The sequence below is a fragment of the Anastrepha ludens genome, chromosome 2 (genome assembly GCF_028408465.1).
Source record: "Anastrepha ludens isolate Willacy chromosome 2, idAnaLude1.1, whole genome shotgun sequence".
Classification (NCBI taxonomy): domain Eukaryota; kingdom Metazoa; phylum Arthropoda; class Insecta; order Diptera; family Tephritidae; genus Anastrepha; species Anastrepha ludens.
Window position 1 is genome coordinate 61,844,652 of NC_071498.1, and position 15,047 is coordinate 61,859,698.

Genomic DNA, 15,047 nt, shown 5'->3' on the forward strand with positions numbered 1-15,047 from the left:
AGAGCCTTGTGAGTTGGGACTACTTATGCAGACGCACAGTATAGGAATCATGTTTTATGCGCCATTTGAGTTACTCATTTTTCGGACACTTACCTCGCGACAATTAATAATTAAGTTAAACATTAAGGCATTATGGTGAATGCTGCGTATTTTTGCTCGCCCACTGTATTCTCCGCGTATCCACTCAAATTAGTCGCTCGAATCGTTTACATGATTTACATATCCGGTTTGATTGGTATTTTTCGTGCGTATATTTGTATATAAATATGAATTTACATATCTGGTTGCACATAGCCAATAATAAATCAAAATATATGGCACTACAAATAGATATGTTTGCTTACTAAATATACACATCAAATCATTGATTTATGTGGATGTTGCATGAGAACTAATTAATTAGGCATTTGTCAAACCTAATTAAACTAAACAACGGAAAATGCTCACCTACTAAAATAATAAATGGAATTTTTATGCTAATTGAAAAATATTGTAGAAAAATTCTACATAGTTTATCTGGTCGTTTTATTAAAGTTAAAATATGAAATTAGAAATATATTTTGAAGTGAGGAGAAAGCGCTGTGCGAATTTTGGCGATATCAGACTTTAATGTTTTTTAGTTTATGTGGTTAATTATGCCTTCAAAGGTCCACAAAGCGGTTTGTGCTGCCTAGCTCTAGTTTGGATCTTTAATTTAAACGCTGAGATACACTGCGTTAAATAACTGGACCGTATGGACTTATTGACAGGTTTTTTGACAAGATTTATTGACTTCACATATAAGGTAACAGCTGACCTGTAAAAAGTGCAAATAACAAACTTGGAAAACGGAGTAGAGGGTAGATCGAGGTAGGATGCTGTAGTTTCAGAAGCAAAAGTCTGCACAAGACTGTACCACTTGTCATGATGATGATTGGCTTATTAAGTCGCATTTAATTTTCATACTTTTTTAACCAAAATACAGTTCATTTTCCCATAAAAATTATACAAGTTCAAGTTTCAAACTTGGTGCAAAATTTAAAAAAGTTCAGCCAATTTTCAGCAAAATTTCTATTATAGCCTATTGAATTTTGGTTTAATGAAGTGTACGTACAGAGGGTTCAAAAACGGATTGTGGTGTGGCAACAGTTATATATTCTCATTGACAAGGAACTGAAAAATCTGTGCGTATTCCCAATCCTTGCAGTGTCTTCCAGGGCGAAGTTTTAGGGCACTAATCGCACACTTTCATATCACTACTAAGCTGTAATCTATCACTGGATTCAATTACAACAAACTCTAACATCGGAACATTGAAGTAAGCGAAAAAGCGGACGAACTCGCAAGAGGAGGATCTGCCATGAATAAAATTCTTGGAGAATTCGAATTCGCACCACTGAGTGAAATCAAGAATGCAATCTCCTCAAAATACCTTCAAATCGCGGATTGCAGATGAAGAGACCTGGCTGGATATACATAGTCGTGAAGGAATAACCCGTATGACTTGTAGGTAGCGAGGATGTGGCAATAAAATGGTGCGGAAGCGCTGATTGGACTCTTGGAGAATCACCACTTCTATGAACCAACCAGCGAGAATGTAGGTGTAAAGGTCTTTTATATAGAAAAACTCACTAGGTGCAGTTCTTGCAGTGCTGTAGATTCCGATTTATACTACAATAACTTACACGTGATATTATATATATAAAAAAAAAATAAAAAAAAAACAATGAAAGAAAACATAAAAAAGTATTTCTGAAAGTTGTGAAAGAATTTCTTCGTTTGATTTGGAAAAATGTCTTCTAACATCGGTCGCACCCTGTCAATGAATGGTGAGCGCTTTTCTGCCATTAAAAAGCTTCGCACGACAGCACATTTGCTTGCCTTCACTACAGATTATTATTTAATGACCTTGACCATCATCACCATTTGGCGCTACAGCTCTGTGTGAGATTTGGCCTGCTGCACAAGATTTCTCCGTTTGCGCGAATCTTTGGTTGATTCCTTTCAGTGTTTGACTTTGAGTTTCCACATGTCGTCTTCTTGTTCGTCAAACCATCTTAATCTTGGTCTGCCTCTGGCTTTCGTTCAAATGTTTTAGCGTCAATTAGTTTTTGATGAGCTCTCGTGGGGTCCATTCTCATGGAATAGCCTAGTCTTAGTCTTTGAGCTTTGATGAACCGCACAACATTTGCCCTTTTTATAAGTTGGTTGCATCTTATTAATATCCTTGACAAGCAGCTTTATTAATAAAGACAATTAAAAAAAATATTGCATTTGAAATATTTAATCTTTAATTTAATTTAATGGCGCACAATAGTGTTTAGTAGTCACTAACAGTGAATAGAGACTTATGGTTGAACTCTGATATAATTTTGATAAAATTTAAATGAACTTGACTGTAATCTGTTTCTGAAAATTTTTTGGTGTTATTGTATTTATTGTTAATTATGTTTCTTCACATTTTGGAGGTGGGCGAAAATGTGCCCAAATGCTTCTCAAATGATCCCTGGTAGTTTGAGTTTATAGAGGCATAGTGCACTGTGTCTTCTGATGTGGTCCAATGGGCCTGATTGGGACCCTATACTCCAATAGGATATAAAGGCAGTTATAATGATGGTGATTGTGCTTGACCGCAAGCCGTGAAGTCATCTCAAAAATTTGAATACTTCCTCGGATTATTTTTATATTACCAATGGATCTAAAGACACACAACCTAGCTGAGTGAGCTTTCTCTTGCGAAATGCACTCTGGTGTTTCATCGCCCAGCTCACAAAAACGATCGAAGCTCGCTTCGTCTAATCATAGTTTCTGAAATGATAACAAAGACTACAATGCCAGATCGTACGGCCTCTCTACACCGATTTAGGGGCCCTGTTGAGTTCATATTATTTTATAATTACTTTAAAACTCCTATTTCTGAAATTTCAAATACATAAATAGGTAAAGATGTATGCCTACTTTTACGTTCATTTGCATAGATAACACAGTGAAGCGGTTTTAATCGCTCATGATACAGTTTAAGCTTAACTCGTAAGTCTTAAATAAATAAAATGTAGTTAAAAATACACCTGATTTGTTGATCATACGCCGCGTGGTGCGAGCGATCATATAAAAAAAGCCTTTGCGTGTGACCAAAATAAACAAATATGAGCCGCTTATAACAGCGATGCTAGACACGATTGCTACCGCAAGAATTTTTTTCTGAATTTATATATAGCGTCCATTGTATTTTTAAATAAATATGTTTGTGTTTAAGTATGTGTGTTAGGGTATTCCATTCAGGTTCTACTGAGAATGACAAGAATTGATAATGAATAAATAATAATGAATTAATATTAAATGTATTATTAAATATTATTATTAAATATATATATATAATTGGCACGTACACCCTTTTTGGGTATTTGGCCGAGCTCCTCCTCCTATTTGTGGTGTGCGTATTGACGTTGTTCCACAAATGGAGGGACCTACTGTTTCAAGCCGACTCCGAACGGCAGATATTTTTATGAGGACCTTTTTCATGGCAAAAATACACTCGGAGGTTTGCCATTGCCTGCTGAGGGGCGACCGCCATTAGAAAAATGTTTTTCTTAATTTAATTAATTAAACTAATTAATATAATATTAAATTTTATTGTTTTTTCAGCAACCTAAAGGTGTAGATGCTTTTCAACTCAATTTTCGGTGAGTATCTTATTACAATATTTACTTTTCAATCCACAAAACCTTTAAGTTTTCTTACATATATTCTTTGCACGCTCATTGCCTGGAGGCAATTCTAAATTTCATAAAATGTTCTAGATTGAAAGAACTTTTTATGTCTAAAAGAAACAGATTTTCTATTGTACGCAAAGCTCCTAAACTCTTGGTGGGGTACAATCTTTTATGAACTAATTCGGTATGGACAGACCAATGGCATAAAATAAGAAGAAATTAAGGTAAAAGCTAGCGGTTGAATATCAGAATAATTACTTACCTTTATGTCGAAATAGAATGCCATCAACACGTAATGAAAATATAAAACGATACCGTATATGGGAAAATAGTAATTGAGGTAAGAAAATCACAGAAAGAAATGAACCTTGAACTAACATTTCAAAGGAGTGGTCGTACTCGAACAAGCAAAAAAAATGAACAAATTAGATATTTCTTTTAAGTCATCTTTGAAATCGAATACCTCAAATACGGTTAAAATTTTAAAGTTATGCCATGTAACCAAATTAATTAGAAATTACCTAAATAATAATGCCCTTAAATATCTGGGACGACTTTCCCGGTAGCGTGGTATGACCTGGTAGCTGCCTGAAAACTAACCGGAAAATGTCAGTTGCTCATGCACCAACTTGTAAAATACTCATAGCTCGCCTTTATACGCATAGTTCATGGCAAAATTGTTGGTTAAATTAATAAAAAAGTTCCCGGAATAAATTCACAAAATTAAAAATACCAGTTTATTCCTCAAAAGCGATATTATCGCCTTTAAAGTACTCTCTATCAACTGCAACGCACTTTCGCCAGCGTTTGATCCAGCTCTGGAAACATTTCTGGAACTCTGTTTTGGGTATAGCCATCAGAGCCTTTTTCGATTTTTTCATTACTTCCTTTCGGCTGTAGAAACGCGTTCCCCGTAGTGGAATGAATCCAAAAATCGCAGATAGCCATATCGGATGAATTCCATGGCTGTTGTATGCCACTCGTTTCGTTCTACGCTCGGAAGACTTTTATATGGAAGATAAAGCTCAGCGGCTCAGCAAAAAAAATATCGGAATCAACGAGAATTTGCACCCACTTGAACATTCCACTTTGAGGATTGGTCTATAAAAGTTTATAATATAACTAAAGTTGATTTCTAAAGAATCTGAATAAAAAGATGAAAATTTTAATGTCTTTCATTTAAAATTGGTTAAATTTTTATATTAAGTGGGTTTTGTTGTAGAATGCACCATAATTAAAAAAAACATATCCAATAATTAAATACACAAAAAATAGTTAAATCTCGGTAGCTGGGTAGCGCTCATATTATTATGAAGATGAGTATTCAACAACTTCCATTGCTGAGGGCACGCAGGTGTTTTCAGGTTTTACAAAAAAATTCTGAATTTTAAGTTTTTCTGCAGCTCTGTCATTATGTGTTTCACTCTTGCACACAAATTTTATATTAATTTGAAGATTACAAATACAACTTTCATGATTAAGATAGTGGGAACTCGTAAAAAACATGAATGCGGAGTGTGTCTTCTCGGTGGCGACACTGCAAGAAGTCACGAGTCTTTATGCCAGTTTTGCAGCGAAATCCCGGAGTCTGTGTGATAACAAAGGCGTTGTCTGCTTAAGCAACGCAACGTTGACTGCGCTACGTTGATAATAAAATGACTCGTAAATAGCTTTTGCTGACATACCTCGTATTATATTTAATTTATTTATTTCTTTTCCGTGCAATCCATATGAAGAATGTCAAGTGCAGTAAACGTAACGCAGTAGCGCTGCGACGCTTTTGTACTCTGATTAAAGTAAAAGCCCGCGCTGATAAATTATTCATTGTGCCTTCTGTGAGATACATTTAAGCATAAAGGGAATTGTGTTTTTAAATAAATGTGGCTATATAAGAATTTGAAACTTCGATGCAATTGAATACAACTATTAAAGAGGACTTTTTTTTCATTCTCCAGTGCCTCGTACGGCAGCTCACACGGCTCGGCATATCAAAAGCTGTGATTAGCGTTATTTGAGAAAAGTATGCATTTGAGCAACAGCCGCTACGAGTTTTTACTCACACAACATCCATAAAATAAGCCAAAGATGCACGGCCGTCAACTATGGATGTATGAGTGCAATGGCTTTGAGTGAAATGAAAGGAGAATTACTCAGTGGAATGAAAACTTAATTGAACGTTAGCAACGCCCTAAATAAGCAGACGCTCTAAACAGACATCAAAAAATGAGAAGTGCTATGTTAAGGTAGTCGTCCGAACTGCTGTGACCGGCGCCTTCCAAGCGGAGATCTTTGCTTCAGAACACTTAGTATTTTGTATGGTCGTCCGATTTGGAGTTTCATTGAAAGTCAGGCGGCAATGAAGGAAATCGTATCCAACGTGAGGAAATCAAAGGCTGCAATGAAATGCTTCGAATCTCTGTGCTAAATGGGTCACTTAAGTGTCACCCAAACACAAGAATATTGCATGAAACAGAAAAATTATAGAAACAGTTTTTTCTTAGATTTTTCTAGGCAAGCAATGTCAAACCTCCGAGTGTATTTCTGTCATGAAAAAGCTCCTCATAAAAAACCATGTGCCGTTTGGAATCGGCTTAAAATTGTAGGCCCCTCCATTTGAGTAACCACATCAAGACGCACACCACAAATAGAAGGAAGAGCTTGGCCAAACACCCAATTTAATTTTATTTTTATTTGTTAATTAATAAGTCAAATTCGGAGACAGTAGGTTGTTGGTCTAAGGTCCCTATCCTCGCGATGGGATTACTACAGCTGCTTGTAAGCAGCCAAGCAACCGCTCGATACGAGACAGACGTTGCTTGGCTTTCTAGTTTTGGCCCGAGAGTGGTATTCTATTTTTTACTTACCCTGCACATCTGCTGAGCTTTCCTCTAACCGTCATGTAGGGACGAGTTCAATGGAAGACTAGAAACGCCACACGGATGATAGATGTATTTGGGTTACATAGGTTGGCCCCTGTTGTTATTGCGGTTTTGTGTTTACCATACCCTACTTATTTTGTTGGTTATATTTTCAAGAGCGCTATTTTCTAAAGCAACTTTATGTTCTCTCGGAATATACGCGGATACTCAAATTCCAAGCCTGAATTTTCGTCAACGTTGTTAAAGAAGTGTTTGTCAAGAGCTCGTTATCTTGCCCTTGATAAATCCGCTCACTTTCAAAGACAGTAAACTGGAGTTTTCTTTTTCCCTCTACTCTACAATTGCGGCGAATATTTTTGCAGTTGCTTAATTACGCCGCGTGCTCCCCAGCCTTCAAGTGTCTTATGAGAACAGCGGCTAGACTTGAGATGTTGGTTCGACCGTAACCAAGCATTTATTTGGCCTTTGATACGATATGATCAGCCATATTTTCCTAGAAATTACATAGTTTGGCAGTCCCTTCCATCATCTACTTATAATACTGTAGTAGTGGGACTCTACTTCTGCTGTAATCCCACTGCTTCCTCTTTGGTCTAACTTAATGAGGATTCTAACCTAATAAGCTCATCCACCTTCTCGCCACTTTCGATGTTCTTGTGGCTGGATCTCATATTAGTCTCAGACTGAATGAGTTGAGTTAAGCCCTTCATGTGGCATATTACGTCGTCATCCTGCTGAACCCAAAGACCGTCCAAGTTCATGTCTTTAATTTCCGCCGACAAAAAATTATTTATGATGCCTTTGCAGCGCTTACTATTCACTGAAATGGCATTTCAAGCAGAATTTTCAAAGGTAAATAAATGGTTTCAATAACACATCGTTTGGGCTACCCAACATTGTCTATATGAGTTTACAATATTTCCCAACTTTGTTAAAGCGCAAAGTGATTCATTTCGTTTGGTGGAGATATGATGCTGATTTTCCGTCGATTTTACCGGTGGGAAAGAGTTGTCGGTGGCAAAGTAACAATCGATTATAAAAGAACCACTATATGGACCTGCCTGTATTTTAATGCAGTTCAAGGTTGGGTGGCCACCCTGGCAATGAAAGAGACAAAAAGGCGTTGTGAGAAGTTATAAAGTAAATTAAAAAAAAAAAATAAATAAATAAATAAAATAAAAATAATAATAAAATTTAGCCAATGTTGGCAAAAATCTAAATAAGCATATCCGAATGCGGCTCAAAGTGCGATCAGGTTAAAGGACATTGGCCTCTGAAGGCAATATCTGAATGACATCATTTTTAGGCCGCTAACACCGAATTTCTCTTCACTCTATACACAAACTGGAGTTTGAGCGTCGTGCCAGGGCAGTCTTTCCAAGTAGGCAGGATTGGAACGCAGGGAAAATCTGTACCGAGACTGGTTCTTTTGTTCTCAATGACGGCTCTAAGATGGAATCGGAAGTCGGAACAGGGGTTTCCTCTAAATCAGCCAATTCATCTATTTCCTCAAAACTGCCGAATACTGCTAGTCGTTTTCAGGCGGAAGTCTTTGAGATCCTGCAGGCATGCAACATGTTTAGGGAATACAGTAAATGGGATCAAGGTTCCGACGACGCCATGGGGCAGATCGAAAGTGGTCAGCTCCTGCAAGGGGAAGATCAAAACTCCAGGATGTGGAGGTAGTGTTTCCCTGATCTGGATTCCAAGACATAGAAACCTCGAGGGAAATGAAATTGCGGATGAGCTTGCTTGGAAGGCGTCGACTGAATTCGTCGCAGAGGTCTCCCACCCGGTTATCGTCATCATCCTGACTGTTGTTAAAGAGGAATCGCGAACACTTATTTCTCAGAAAAACGCGGAACAGATGGAGCTCCAGTTCTTCGAGTATCCTTTGCTATCAGTACAATAGACGTGGTGTTTAGAAAGTAATGTGGACTCCACGCCATTCAATTTCCAAACTTGTAGCATTATTTAACGGTCGTTGGACGATTCACACACGCAGAAAAGCTAGGCTGGTTGTTGCTCATCGCGCAATAAAAACTGTAAAAATCAAATTTCCACACTTTGTGCTAAATTAAGAAAAGTTTTAAAAAATTCTCATCAACATTTTTCCAATTTTTGCATAACAAAATGTAAATTTGAAGTTGCCCTAAAAATAGCGCTTTTATAATATTTTTTGTATACGAAGGGGAGCATTTTCTTCCACATGAAGCCGACTAATATTATATAATTTATTTCTTCAAGTGCTTTCATATAAATGTGTAATTTTATCTAATAGTTCAATAATTTTAGTTCAATGAATTTGTTGAAAACTTTAAATATTTTAATGAGCCATGAAATGATTTTTTCCACTGACGTCAAAAGTGGTATGCAGTGTAATTGTGGCTCATTACGCGCAATTTTCCCAAACACTTCGTTAGTCACGAAATCCCAATTTTGTGGTATTTCAGACGATAAACTATAAACAAACTCATAAGTAATAGTTTATTGCAAAACTAAATGGTGGTGATTTTATTTGATGAGTATTTCCATAGCAACAAAAACGAAATGTGGCAAGTCGCATGAATTGACGTATTTATTTTTATTATTAATAAGAAAACAACAACAACAAGTATAAACAAGTATGTTTACTTTAAGCTATAAAAAGAGATATTGAGGTAGGGTAAAGCAGAGTGTACGCATGCCGACTTGAATGTGCGCGGATCTAAAGCAAGAGGGCATCGCAGCATCTGACGAAGAAACTGAAAGGCTACTTGCACCTTATGGATGTGCCGAAAATTAAAAGAAACTTAGTAGCTCCTTTTTTTAGGACCCTGTAGAATTCCATTTGCTGAGATTTTCTAAACTCGCACGAAATCTAATTGGTAAGAATAGCAATGCGTGGGCTAAGAAATATGTTCTTCACGGGTGCCAAACCTTACCAATTTTTTATGTTTACAAAGCTTTCATCTAAAGCAGTAACATTCGGTGAAGTGGTTGAAGTACCAGACTAGAACTCCCAAGTAGCACTAAAGCGTCGTTTTGATACATTTATGAGGCCTCCAACGGGCAGATAACTACAGCCAACCAGACCTATTGAAGTCTGATGGAAAAGATTGATGGGATTTAGGTTGGAGCACTGCCTCAGGTTGTCGAAGAAAAGAGCACCCAGTGACCTTAATCGTCTAGCTGCCAAACCTGGATATTAACAGAGGAAGTACCTGACAGTCGCTTTTTCTAAAAGCTCTCCACAACTTCTGCAATGGGGATTAATTCTGCGTGTGTATCAATCGCCAAACGACCCTAAAATAATGCTACAAGATTGGAAATTGAATGCATGGCGTCTCCAGAGCTTTGAGCTTAGTACTGCATCTATTGTATAGGGATCAAATAGTTTTTGGAAAAGCACATGAAGAAATGGAGCTACATCTGCCCATTCCTAAGAAAGAAGTTGGGCGAGTCCCCTTTGCAGCCGCCGTAGCCGAATGGGTTGCTACGTGACTACCATTCGGAATTCAGAGAGCGTAGGTTTAAATCTCGGTGAAGCATGAATATTGAGAAAACATTTTCTAATAGCGATCGCCCCTCGGCAGGTAATGGGAAACTTCCGGGTGTATTTCTGCCATGAAAAAGCTCCTCATAAAAAATATCTGCCGTTCGGAGTCGGCTTGAAACTGAAGGTTCCTCCATTTGTGGAACAATATCACGACGCATACCACAAAGAGAAGGACAAGCTCGGCCAAACATCCAAAAAGGGTATACGCGCCAGTTATATACCTATATATATATAAGTCCCCTTTAACAACAGTCAGGGGAATGCCAATAAATCTCTGAGGCCAATTCAGTCGACCCCTTCCTGGCAAGCTCATCCGCAATTTCATTTCTCTCTACGTTCCTGTGTCCTGGAATCCAGATCCGAGAACTGTTACCTGTACACCCAAGATATTTAATCTCCTCCTAATAGGAGCTGACCAGTTTGGATATACATGGCATCGTCAGAGCCTTGATCGCTGCTTGACTATCGGAGAAAATATTAATATCTTCCTCGCTCCCACATTCCTTAAGCATTTTCCATGCCTGCAGGAGCGCAAAGACTTCTGCCTGAAAAACACTAGCAGTAGTCGACAGTTTTAAGGAAATAGATAAATTGGCTAATTTAGAGAAAACTTCTGCTCCTACTCCTGATTCCATCTTGGAGCCTCTTCGTTCCCTTCCTGCCAATCCAATCTTGGAAAGATTGCCCTGGCACGTTCCTCAAACTCTAGTTTGCGTAGTATAAGAAAAACTGTGAATGGAAACTGAAATCAAATAAAAAAGCATCCATTTAAGTTGTTAAGCAAAATGTTTTACTTTACTTTAAACAAATGACATTTGCTCAGCGATCGCCTACATAGCAAATATTTATAACAAGAAGCCATTGTGAAAAAAGCTTGTAATTCTGAATAAAAAATACGAAATCTCACGTTTTCAGTTGTGAATAAAAATTAAATCTGCAGCTTCTAATTTTCAATAAAAATTATTTTGACTGGTAATTTCATGCATTCGCAATCGAATTATTATGGCTAAGGCAGCAAACCGTTGATTTGACACATATGCCGCAAATATCTTCATCGTATTCAGTAGCGGATTTTTGTTTGCTTTTTCGGTGGTCGACCTGGTTCGAGTTTGATTGATGCTTCCGTAAACGCTATGTATGCCGGTTTGGATAATATTTTGTTGGTGGTTTTGTTTGTTTTCCTTGTGCTTTATATATTTCTGGTCAATATGGCATTACACAGCGCTTGCCGACTTCGATTGGACTTTCTGGCGGGCATTGCTGCCTGAAGTGGTGTAACAATGGTTAATAATGAAGACATATTCGATGTTTGATACTTCAAAGTTATCATGCATTTGAAATGTTTGGTGCTTCTTTATTTGGAACTCCGAAAAACATGATGTAGTGCTGCTCTTTATCAGTCCTTATAGGTTCGAGAGCTTTGCGCATGATTTTCATCACTATTCATGGAAACTTGTTTGCAATGGAAATGTTTTTGTTTGTTTCCTAAGCTGAAAAACGAATTCCCTCATGTAATCACAAAATTTTGTGTGTCTCGACTTTGACGGCGTATCCCATTTAACATCGGATCATACGAACTGGGAACACACAAACACTTTTGAATTACATTTTAGTAAACAAATTTAGTAAATCTATTTTTTGCTTTCGTGTTTTTGAAAAATTTTTTTATTAAATAAAAATAATTAATTTAATACATTTGTTGTCTGTTTGTATGCAGTTTCCTAGTTTCTAAGTGTCAAATATAATTGAAGTACGACACCATTTGCAAAAATCACAAATCTTTCGATAGGGTGATTAATTTTGCGCCACCTTTTGGATAGGAAAGGTACAATTTTTTAATTTTTTTCTTTATGTAGAAGATCCTTATTTTTATTTATTTTTTATTTTTATTTATTATTTATTTTGTCCAATCAACCGATAGGGTGATTAATTTAGCGCCACCTTGTAAATACGTTTTTTTCGTTTCTCTCAAGTTGTTATGCTACTATTTCAACAATTAGTTTTGTGACAAATGTACGAGTATATTTCTCGCGCATTTAACTGCAAATAACGTGAAAGTTTGCAGGAAATTTTTGCACTACAGGGCAGTTAGCGTTGGCGCGAACGGAATGATTTAGATTGCGTCAAATTCTAAGTATTACTCCCTTATGATATATTTCAACATTTTAGTAACATTTATATAAAAAAATTGCTGATGGAGCTTCATTTTTGGTCAGTAGATTACTGTACGCAACATTTCTTAAGTTTGATCTTGTCCAGCACGTTTTTGTTCGTATTCGAATTTTTCGTGCCCTAAAAATTTTTATAAGCCAGCCAACTTTCTGCTATCATTTTCGTTCAGACATCTACTAGGGCAAAGCTCCCTTCATATGACTTTCGAAATACATTTTTATATTATTTCTTATATGTTTACCTTGCCATTTGCAAGCCAGTTTGTGACCGATCATAATTTTACATTGTGGCCAGTGCTTATTAGCAGATGAGTACATTTACCCATACTTTTATTTATCTGGCCATTCCACATTGTATCAGTTGTTTGCCGTTCCACGCCTTTTGTTTCGGTTAAGCGCAAATAGCAAGATAAAAATTGATTTTGAACCTAAAATGCAGTTCAATGTAAATCAAATTAAGAAACCATCTTCTGTTGAAAGTCTGTGTAGATAAATATTTTGATATTAAAATAAATTTATTTTTCATCTACGTAGTCACTGAACTCGGAAGCCGATCGATATGCCAAGTCGTAATTCAGTTGCATAAGAATCATTTTTTGTCAGCAAAATTAATAAACAATTGAACAAATAATGGTACAAATTATACAATTTTAGATGCAAATGTTTTTAAATTTCCTTAATCCTGCGCTTTTGAAAGCTTCGGTTGAGCACCCGGATCTAGCCTTTTTTCGTCCTGTTCGAGGATCCTCTTTAAAAGATTATATCCATAAATCGATAGAAAATTACATTTTAAGAACCTACTTGGAAGCTTAAGTCGTTAGCTAATATGAAATATGCTAAAATCAATTCAATTCCGGGTGCCCAACGGAGGATTAATTCACTCACTAGAGAACTTAAAGAGGTCTTATATGCTTAAATTCAACAACATCTGAGTAGTATTAACGTGATTGCATTCTATGGAAGGCAACAAGTGAGTTAAAATGGCCGCCTTTGTCACTCTATGCTACGAGTATACGAATGGAGAAAAGCGCATGGAAAAAACGATATTTGAAAGTAGCTAAGTAGTGGATACTTTTGCATCCCTTTCAAGTATTCACTCCATATTTTAGTAGAATTCCCTTCCAGTATTTTAGAAAAGTTAAAACTTATTCAAGTAGCTCATTTAAATGGATCCGCGCACACAAAAGTCTTTGAAAGCAGAAGTAAAAGCAGCGATTGAAAAGCTTGAGTAGAAAACATCTCTGTGTTTAACCCTCGAGAACTGGCGCGCGGATTGTCTTGGGTGAGCATTTTGCACTTTTGATATAGTAATGCAATTTTTTGATACATTTAGATTATTACTCGTTTAGTTGTTTTTGTTGTAAAATTAGTTGGTGTTGTTCTTAGCCACTAATAGCAAAGATGTAATTGTGTATTAAAAATATTAAAAAAAATATTTATTATAAAAAATAAAATTTAAAAAATTAGACTTCGCTAAATTTTTGTATATGTGTTTTTCGAAGGAAGTTGGGTACAAGGCAGGTAGGGCTATTATAGAGCAAGTTTCGACATAAAATGCATTATTTTTTAAATGCTGACCTAATCCTTTATCAATAATAGATGTAGAGTCAGTATCTAAACTGATAGGGGCCGTACAAACCGACTGTTGAAACTTAACAGAAATGATGTGAGAAATCTGTTTGGGGTACAAACAGGGCATTGTCTTATAGGCAGGCATGCCAGCAGATTGGGAGCACCCTATAACGACTACTGCGGATGCTCTAATGACTTTCAAGAAGAAGAGACTGTAGAAGACTTTCTGTGCTGGTGCATGGTTCTGTGTAGAAGAAGGTTCCATATTCAAGGAAAATTTTTGTTTGAATATTTTGGCAGAAGTAGCAAATTTAAAACTAACAGAGATTGTTAGACATATTAAAGCTTGGCTGGTTCAATGAGGACAGTGTAGAGTGCGGAGGGAGCACAGCTCTGGTGGTATCACAATGGGTCTACAGCAGGCCTACGTGTGTCAATTGGCAATCACTATATCCTATAGCATTGATAATACTTTACTTCAATCTGTTCATGAATTCAAAGGCCAATGGGAGATCTGTGACTCTCATTTTTGATTCAACAGTCACATTAACTTTATTATGCCCACTTCTTACTCTATCTTAGTTTTTATACGGCGTACTAGCTCGGTGTTCTCGTACCACTACACTCACAAATTACTTTTTACTTCCATTGTTCGCTTTAGATTAACGATTGCTTATCATTTATCTGGATGGTTTGCTACCAATTTGTCTCAGGTCGTTAAAATTTGCAATTCTTATCCCTTTTTATAATTCTTTCTTGATTTTAATTAATTTAAAGTCTCTAGAGAGTAGAAGGTCTATACTCTCACTGTCTCTTGTTTTTAGTGTAATTAAAGGAAAAATTGATTGTTTATCCCTATTACGTAGGGATATTCCTACTAGATCTCTACGCAATATTTTATCTTAAAATTCTTAACGCGAATTATGCTCCTATTATCCTCGCTTTAAGAGAATTCAAAGAGATCTTGGGCTCTATTCCGCTTGACTTTTCGATTTGAAAGAATCAATTTTATAAATTCTTAAACTCTTTTTGAAGTGAAAACTTCTTTAGAATCGTTGGGAGTGATTTGAGACTCGATGAAACGAAAAAGCGACACTCTTGGCTACGAAGCGTTATATGTTGATATATATGGTTGTCAAAAAAGTCTTGCGGTATTTTTATTGAATTTTCAATTGTTCTTAAAATTGGTTATAAT

At 36.5% G+C, this 15,047-nt stretch overlaps 1 protein-coding gene across 1 annotated transcript in view; it reads left to right on the plus strand.

Moving 5' to 3' along the window:
- Positions 1–15,047, plus strand: part of LOC128871618 (uncharacterized) — a 45,504-nt gene that overhangs the window by 3,675 nt on the left and 26,782 nt on the right. The window contains exon 2 of the mRNA XM_054113506.1: positions 3,625–3,662. The gene's annotated coding sequence lies outside the window, so the exon portion shown is untranslated. The remainder of the gene's footprint in view (positions 1–3,624; positions 3,663–15,047) is intronic.